Source organism: Talpa occidentalis, unplaced genomic scaffold, assembly GCF_014898055.3.
Source record: "Talpa occidentalis isolate TD23 unplaced genomic scaffold, MPIMG_talOcc4v2.1 talOcc4.3, whole genome shotgun sequence".
Classification (NCBI taxonomy): Eukaryota; Metazoa; Chordata; class Mammalia; order Eulipotyphla; family Talpidae; genus Talpa; species Talpa occidentalis.
Genome location: NW_023603184.1, coordinates 123,734,838 through 123,743,986, shown reverse-complemented (window position 1 = coordinate 123,743,986; position 9,149 = coordinate 123,734,838). Strand labels below are relative to the sequence as shown.

The window sequence follows — 9,149 nt, the reverse complement described above, 5'->3', positions numbered from 1 at the left end:
GAGAATTACTGATGACAGTGAAATTACAAAAGATGGGGCTCTGTGACCTCCCTTAGCAGGGCTGGCCAACAAATATTTATAAATATAAATATATATTTATAAATTTAAATATATAAATATATATAAAAACATGTTTTTATTTTTATATAAAATCCCATATTTGTTATGGGATAGGTAAGAGAGATTTTCATTTATAGTGTTGGGATTTTTATGAACGTGAAGCAAACAAACAGATTTTTTATATAAACGGAAAATATGAAAATACATAGGCAGGCTTAGTGGTTATTTTCATTTGGGTCAAAGTGGGTTGGAGAGCCACCACACACATTACATTCTATAAACAAAAGCCGCCTTTCATTGAAGTTTTGCTCCAGGAAAACATCAAGCCTGGAAAAAAAAAAATTGTGACTACCTTAAAACGCTTTACAGAGCCAAAGAAAATAGAAGACTAAAAACACATCCTACTGGGGGCCTCCCTGGTGGTGCAAGGGGTTAAAGCACTGCACTGTGAAGCAATCCGCAGCCTTTGCAGCACGAGTTCCATCCCCTGCCGGCCAGGGAGCTACCCACATGGCGCAGCAGACCTCTCCTGACTTGCCCACTGCTCCCCTCGGCAGTGTATTTCAGTCATTCCTCCTGTTCTGTTCCCCACTCTGTCTCTGGTGAATCCTCCTCTCACCCCCTGCACCTATGGCCTAAACCCCAGTTCTTGCATGCATAAATAAATAAATCTTAAAAAAAAAAACAACAAAAAACAAAAAACACATCCTACTGAATGGGAGAAAATATTCAGATAATAAAATTGTCAGGGAGTTAATATCCAAGATATATATATATATATATATATATATATATATATATATATATATATATACACACACATATGATTCAATTTAACAATAGAAAAAAAACAACCCAATTGAAGGGGCAGTGATATGAACAGACAGTTGTCTAATATGATAGTTGGGAAAATGCTCAACATCACTTTTAATAGGAAGGACAGAAGTCAAAACCATAGCGCTATATCTCACACTTATGAGAATGTCGTATATAAAGGACCTTCAGCAATAAGTGCTGGGGAGAATGTGGAGAAAGAGGAACAGTAATGCATTGTTGGTGGGGATGGAAACTGGGTCAGCCATGTTGAAGAACGATCTGAATCTACCTTAAAAAACTAAAAATGGGTACTCACTTTGGTAGCACTTATACTAAAATTGCAGCGATACAGAGAAGATTAGCATGGCCACTGTGCAAGGATGACATGCAGATTTGTGAAGCGTTCCATGTTTTTCAGTGTTCTATATCAATTATATATAGATAAAATAAAATATACTCTCTGTGAAAATATAAAATAAAAATGGAAATACCATATGACCCAGCAATTTGATTTTTGGGCATCCAACTGAAAAGTATGAAACCACCAACTCAAAAAATTATATGCTTCACAATATTTGTTGGAGCATCACTCACAACAGCTAGGACTTGGCAGCAATCCAGGTGCCCACTGGTGGAGGACTGGGTGAAGAAGACGTGTATAGCCACACAATGGAATACTATTCAGCTATAAGGAAGAAATGTTACTATTTACAGCAAAATGGAAGGAGCTCAAAGGAATGACGTGTAGTAAGACAAATTGGAAAGATAAAGACAAATATGGGATGTTTTCATCCGAGTAACAAGGAATCATAGCAGATGAGTAGACAAAGCAAAGTAATTGTAAGCTAGTGGACTCTCAGTAATCAAGTAGTTTCTGATATCAAAGGAGAGAGATGGGAGGAAGCGTCAAAGGTGATATAAGGGGCCTCCCCGGTGGCACAGCGGTTGAGCGCTGGGCTGCGAAGCTGCCCTTAGCCTTTGCACCCCCGGTTCGAGCCCCGGCCGCCGGGAGAGGGTCCCACATGGCGCGCAGACCTCTCCTGCTGCCCGCTGCTCCCCTCAGCAGTGTACTTCGGTCCCTCTGCCTGCTCTGCTCCCCACTCTGACTCTGGTGAATTCTCTCACCCTCCTCCTCTGACGGTACCCAGCGCTTGTATAAATAAATAAATAAATCTTTTTTTTTTTAAAAAAAAAGGTGATATAAGGGCAGGTGATGGGGAAAAAAACGAGCATACAGGGCGTATCAGAAGTGTTTGTGTTCTAGTAAGGTTTTTTTTAGAGGTATTTTTTATTTTTATTTTTTTAATATTTATTTATTTATGCATACAAGAACTGGGATGTAAGCCAGAGGTGCGGGGCGTGAGAGGATTCACCAGAGACAGAGTGGGGAACAGTACAGGTGGATTGAATGAAGTACACTGCTGAGGGGAGCAGTGGGCAAGACAGGAGAGGTCTGCTGCGCCATGTGGGTTGCTCCCTGGCCAGGGATCGAACTCAGGCCTAGCAGTGATAGTGTTGAGACTTAACCCCAGGCCACTAGGGAGGCCTTCTAGTAATAAGTTTTTAAAGCCTGGTTTTGTAAAATACAAAAGAAAAAAAAAAAAGAAAACTTGCAGGTACTTACATAGTACAGTGAGGTACTGCAGTGAGTAGTTACAGTGAATTCCATTCCACAAAGAATCAAAACAAATGTCCAGTCTTGATTTGCTGTATTGAGAGGGGAGGGAGAAGGCAACATTTCTGCAGAAATTGATGGGCTTCTGTCCAGTAGAGGGCACTGATGTGTAGCCAAAGCCCACTTGGACATTAGAACTTGAAAATAAAAAAAGCACAAATATTTTCTGTGGATTAGAACAGAAATTGAGATCCTAGAGGAAAGATAGGGGAGTGGAAGGGAAATTACACCGGAAATAAAATTTTCTTTTAAGTAACCATATATTTTAACCTCAGTATAAATTGTATAAAAATAATTACTAGTCAGGCCTCCCCTGGTGGCGCAGTGATTGAGCGCTGGGCTGCGAAGCTGCCTGCAGCCTCTGCAGTGCCGGTTTGATCCCGGGCTACTGGTGAGGGTCCCACATGGCGTGCAGACCTCTCCTGACATGCCAGCTGTGCCCCTCAGCAGTGTATTTTGTCAGTCTGCCTGTTCTGTTCCCTGCTCTGGCTCTGGTGAATTCTCTGACCCTCCCGCGCTTCTGACTGTACCCAGTGCTTGTATAAATAAATAAATAAATCTTAAAAAAAAAAAAATTAATAGTCACTTTCTTATTCCCAAAAATGGCCTGGGAGAATTTATTTACTTATTTAAAAGATTTATTTATTTATGCATACAAGAGCTGGGGTGCAGGCCAGAGGTGCAGGGGGAGAGGTGAAAGGATTCACCAGAGACAGAGTGGGGAGCAGAACAGGCAGATTGACTGAAATACACAGCTGAGGGGAGCAGCGGACGAGTCAGGAGAGGTCTGTTGTGCCATGTGGGTCACCTCTCTGGCCAGGGATCAAACTCGTGTTGCAGTGGCTGCTGATAGCTTCATAATGCTGAGACTTAGCCCCTTGCGCCACCAGAGAGGCCTGCCTGGGAGAAGTTAAATAAGTTTTGAGTTGTGTAAATTTTGCCATCAAAGATGGCAACGTGAGTAATCAGTAACACTAATTCCTAATCTAAGACTGGTCAAAGTACACCGGTTACATGACTGAAAGTAAATGCATTACATAAACCTTAAGAGGCCAATATTTTTTGTTAAGTTTTTTTAAAAAAGGGATTTATTTATTTATGCATACAAGAACTGGGGTACAGGCCAGAGGGGTGTGTGTGTGGGGGGGGAGGGGCTGAGAGGATTCACCAGAGACAGAGTGAGGAACAGAACAGGCACATCTAATGAAGTACACTGCTGAGGGGAGCCAGCAGGAGTCAGGAGAGGTCTGCTGTGCCATGTGGGTGGCTCCCTGGCCGGCTGGGTATCGAACTCGTGCTGCAGTGGCTGGCAATAGCTTGATAGTGCTGTCTTTGACCCTGGTGTCACCAGGGAGACCCTGTAATACTAGATTTTGTTCTGCACAAGATAGGACGTCACTGTGACGTAACTACAGGCCTCATTATGTTCATGTGGGCAAACTGCAAATTGGTACAAAGCAGCACTGCCCAAGTGAAGGATCATTCTGAGGTGACATTGACAGGAACAGTCAGCAAACAGGAAGGAACAAATCCTGCATCCATTTCAGTCCTCCTCTGCTAGAAATTCCTGTAGGCTTCCCTGGGAGCCTGATGACATTGGTCTAGTCTACAACCAACAAGGGCACAAGCTGGCCGAAAAGGTGAGGAGGGGAAGGTTGATGGTGAGAGATGGAAACAAGCACACTACCACTTCATTTTTTCTTGTAATTAGTCTACTCAAATATCTCTTCTTGATTTTGGCTGTTCAATTTTGCTGTTTTTTTTTTTTTTTTAAATCCATTTTCAAGGGACAGAGGATATATTTATTTATTTATTTAAAGATTTATTTATTCATATGTACAAGAACTGGGGTACAGGCCAGATGTGCAGGAGGGTGAGCGGATTCACCAGAGACAGACTGGGGAGCAGCGGGGGAGAAAGGAGGTCTGCTGCACCATGTGGGCTTCTTGCCCGCTAGCCGGGATCGAACCCACGCTGCAGAAGCTGCGGACAGCTTCACAGCCCTGAGCTCAACTGCCTGTGCCACCAGAGGAGGCCTCCTTTTGCTGTTTCTAACCATTCAGTGTTAGTTGCAACATGCTCTGTTTTATTGTGTCAAAGTGATAAATTTTATCTAAGATGTGTATGTATAGGAAGTTCTATATTTGTGGTTTCAGGAATCCACCAGGGGTGGTAGATGGTATCTCCTGCAGATGAGAGACTACAGTGTAGTTAAAATGGAATATCGGGAGGACATTAAATGCCTGACCACATTTAGACAAAACATACTGCCCCCCATGGTGGTTGGAACTACCATTATTACCTTGCTTAAACTGATGTCTTCAGATCTAACAAGCTTGTACCTCAGGACTGGAATTGTTAGCCACATACTCTTAGCAAACAATGTAGCCTGAACACAATACCCAGCCCTGTTCACTACCATAGCCCTAAAGCTGGGCAGGGTACCTCACAAATGCCTTTACTATTTATTCAGACAGGTTTCAGAGCAACACTAGCAGAATATTAAGTATCTCGTATTTGACCTTGTCCAAGAAAAGTTGGCTTTTAAGTATTTAAATGTAATCCACAGAACATCTTCTATTACACAAAACACCGCTCTGTTCCTTTTTAAGTATTCTAATCCAGGAAATATTATCATGCCAATTTTCATTTCTTAGTCAAATATTTAACGCTTACTATGTGACTAATACTATAGAGATAATGGCCACACTTGTGAGGGGAAAGGCAGGTTAAGGTAAAGAAATCAAGAGGCCTTCCAGGAAAAGATCAAGATTTTGAACAGTTGAAATATATATACCTTAAAGAGAGACTACTCTAGCTGTTGTGTTAATAGATGCTGGTGATGGCCTGAATTAGGGTGAAGGAGTTGGAGAATTATTTTGTATTTGGAATGAACAGAACTTGATCTGGAAGATGTGAGCTGAGAGGGAAAGCAGCCGTAAGGTTCAGGAGAATGTGACATTACTATTTTGTGAAGTGCACACAATGGCATTTTAGGAACACTGATATGACTTTGAAGTATAAGTGAGCTAAACAGTAAAAGAGGGCTGGACAAAAAAATTCAACAGTATTTATAACACTGAAGCGAACCAGAAAGGATTAAGAACAAAGACTGAACCTTAACAGGCCAGCACTTAAAGCGTATCAGCACACAACCACCAATGCAAGTCATTGCTTTTTTCTCAACAAGGAGTCTCATGAAATTTTATTCAATTTCAAGGGTACAGACAAGCAAATTTCACAGTAAAACACAGAAATAATGCAGCAATGTAATTACTGACTTGGATGGCTGTACTTGAGGTTGTTCAGAGTGCCAAGAACTACCTGGATTACCAGCTATCCAGTTTTTGCCGATCTTCAGTTGTTTGCCATGCCGGGATCCATTACTCCTAACTAGAATGGAAATGAGGTGTATTTACAGAGAAAATACTTCATTCTTAAGATGCCAGAGAATGTAGAACACTTTTTTAAGCAATAGGTTTCAGTCTACAAATGGGTCATTTAATTCCTCAATAGGTTTACTTCTAAGTCAACTTGTAAGCACAGCCATCAGGATTTCAGCATTAAAAAAATGGTTTTAATTATTTTAGTCTTTAAGGATTTTTAAATGGTTACACTGACTAGGAATTCCCTGAAGTGGAACAGCCCAATTACATTCAAAAACTTTGTAGCACCCCCAATTCATTATACATATTTAATGCAGTTCCTGAACCAAGCCTAATACAATCATAAACATTCAGTTTATAATCATAAACTGTATCAGTGTATTAAGAGACTGGTCCCTTTCTAGATAAAGTCTACAAATGCAAAGGATTAAACAGAGTTTTTACCACTGTTTCCTCTAGGGCACTCTAGAAGGTACTGCAAGCAACTAAGCTTTATTTAAATGACTGGATTAGCAATGACTCTCATTACGCCTGGTTAGATGGGGAAATCAGTGAATAGGAGAGTTGGAAGCCTTTCTGATCCACACCAATTTTCATACATAATATATAAGTATAAGAAGTGTTTAGGTACAAATTCACCGTAATTCAAGTTTTTAGGGGGAAGCCAATTTAAAATTCATTACTTTGTAGTAAAGGCATCACATTTTCTTGATTCCACTTAAAGCCTAAGGAAAAACTTTTTATTCTTTAATAATTGTTTTAAACCTTTACGTCTCTTATAAGCTGGTGAATAAAAATACTTTATATTAATACTAGAGAACTAATACTTCATACGATAAATCACAGCAAGGCAATTTATCAGAATTCTAACAAATGCTTGGTAACTAACATGGCACATGTAGGCAGCATCTGAGGAAAATTTTACAAAGGCAATTCAGTAGTCTAAGCAATAATGTGCACTAAAACTTTGGCATCTCTGTTACATTTAGAGCCAATCAACGGTTCTCAATTCCTGGAAGCAGCCCACTTGATTTGACAGTTTAGATATGTCATCACTAAAACTTCCATATCATTAATCAAAGGGTCAAACAATTTAAAATAAACTAGGATTTTAATTTTTATAGATAAGGAACCAAATTTACTCTACTTATAATATACTTAGAATCAAGTAAGATTCTGTTAAGATTGCAAAAGTCAACTTGTCTGATGCCTATGGTGGGCCAGGAATAAAGCACAACTGTTAAAAGATGGTGATTGGCAGAAAATGTATCCCTTAATGTTCAGTGACACTGGCAAAAAAACATTACTTCCAGGCACAGATAAACCAAGATGAGTCTACCAGTGCATCATCTCACCTTTTAGGAAAGATAATAGAGCATGTATCCTTGGGGGGCGGGTAGCAATTATCACCTCCAAGTGGGACAAAAAAAAAACAAACCCAGAACCTTTTCTATGTACAGAGAAGTTATACTACGTACACAGTTTATCTACATTAGAATTTTTTTGGGTACTATTAGAAAAAGTCTAAAGGCTTTAGGGGGTTGATAATGAGAAAAGGCTTTGAGAAGCATTGAATTAGAAGTAAATCTCTTGGTTTCATGCATTTCTTCTCACCACTATCGTCATTTTATGTTTGAAATATCCTGTGGCATTTTTGGTATCTGGAATGTTTTTAAGAACAGAATGATAAATATCTCTAGGACAATATTCCAAGAATAACTAAGCAACTTATGATCACCTCTAAATACACAATTATGGCATCTGAGAAACTTATGCGTAAAAATGGATGCCAAGGGAGGAAAATCAACTAACATTTATCCAACCATAATTTCAAGTACAATTTTTAACATCTATATTAAGAGTTACATATTTGAGGCCATGAGTTGGCACTGGCAGCTGAATTCCAAAATTTCCATTTAAAATTCATAATGAAAATCTGCAAAATCTTTTTAGAAAGCATTCCCTTCTTTATACTGCCACAGGTGATTTACCCATTTACTGTAATATTGCAGTTAGTAAACACTACTCTGTCATTATGAAGAAAAAAAATTATGATCAGACAAAGATCATAACGTAGTTCTGGAAGACTACACACTCCACTATACACAGTATATAATAAACCAGGGTACACGTGTACGGCAGTAAACATGCAATGATTTGGTTGTAGAAATGTTAAAAAATGTATTTCCTGCTACATCAGAATTCTGTGTATGTTGCTTATAGTTTGGGAGTCAGAAGGGTGAAAAGAGCAATTGTTTAATGCTTACACAGTAGATACCTGACCACAGAACATACAGTACCACTAGGTATTGACATGGAATTTACAAAAAATAAAAAATTTAAAAAAGAAGACTGACCTAGGTAACCTATTTGTAAGGATGGACTTTATTTAAAAAAAAAAAAAGTCTTTTGAAGACTACAAGTTACAAAGTAAAAGCGGATCACTATGTAGAAACCTAGTCAATACATTTTGCTTGTGCATGAAAACTTTATCAAAGTTATTCATTAACAATCTCACCCCATTCACAATAGTATCAGTTATTATGCTCTTCTTCATAAGGTTACTAAATCTTTATTTCAAATTAAATTACATGGTATTCCCTCTACATGAACTTTAAAATACCAAAAATCCTAGTTTGTAGGAATGGCACCTTTGAAAGGGGTAATTGCCACTAAGCACGTGGAGGCTTTATTTCAAGCTAGTTTCTTTCACTAATCAAATAACTTCCAAAATGTTCACTTTTAACATTAACATGAAGTCTTTCTCCCAGAAAGTGGCTACATTTCTAATGACTACATACACAGACGGGTAGCAGCAAGAAAAGATGGAAATTAAAAGGAGCCTTAAAATAAGTGGATCAATTGTATAGAAGAAATATTTGGCTCATGGCAACTAAAAAAATGGCAACTAGAGTATGTTAACGTTACTGAGTATGTTAAGAGAATGAAGTTAGTCCAGTATGACCAAGCAGTTATGTATCATCACTGCACTTCATCTTTACAACAAAGACTCTAAGTTGAAAGGAAATAAGAATTATATTGAGAATCCCAATTAGAACATTCTGATAACCATATTTCCAACAATTTTTACTGGGTTTAGTACATTCATTTCCTTTATTAACACTACTCTGAATCTTTTCCTATCAATTTAAGTGTATGACAAGTGTAGATACTTTAAATGACAAGACTCTTCTAAGGTATATTTGAAAATG

General features: G+C 38.7%; 1 non-coding gene across 1 annotated transcript; it reads left to right on the top strand.

The window, feature by feature from the left end:
- Positions 1-1,184: 1,184 nt before the first annotated feature.
- LOC119256387 (U6 spliceosomal RNA) lies at positions 1,185-1,291 on the top strand. The gene has a single exon (XR_005127727.1). It is a non-coding gene; the product is annotated as a U6 spliceosomal RNA (small nuclear RNA).
- Positions 1,292-9,149: the final 7,858 nt, after the last annotated feature.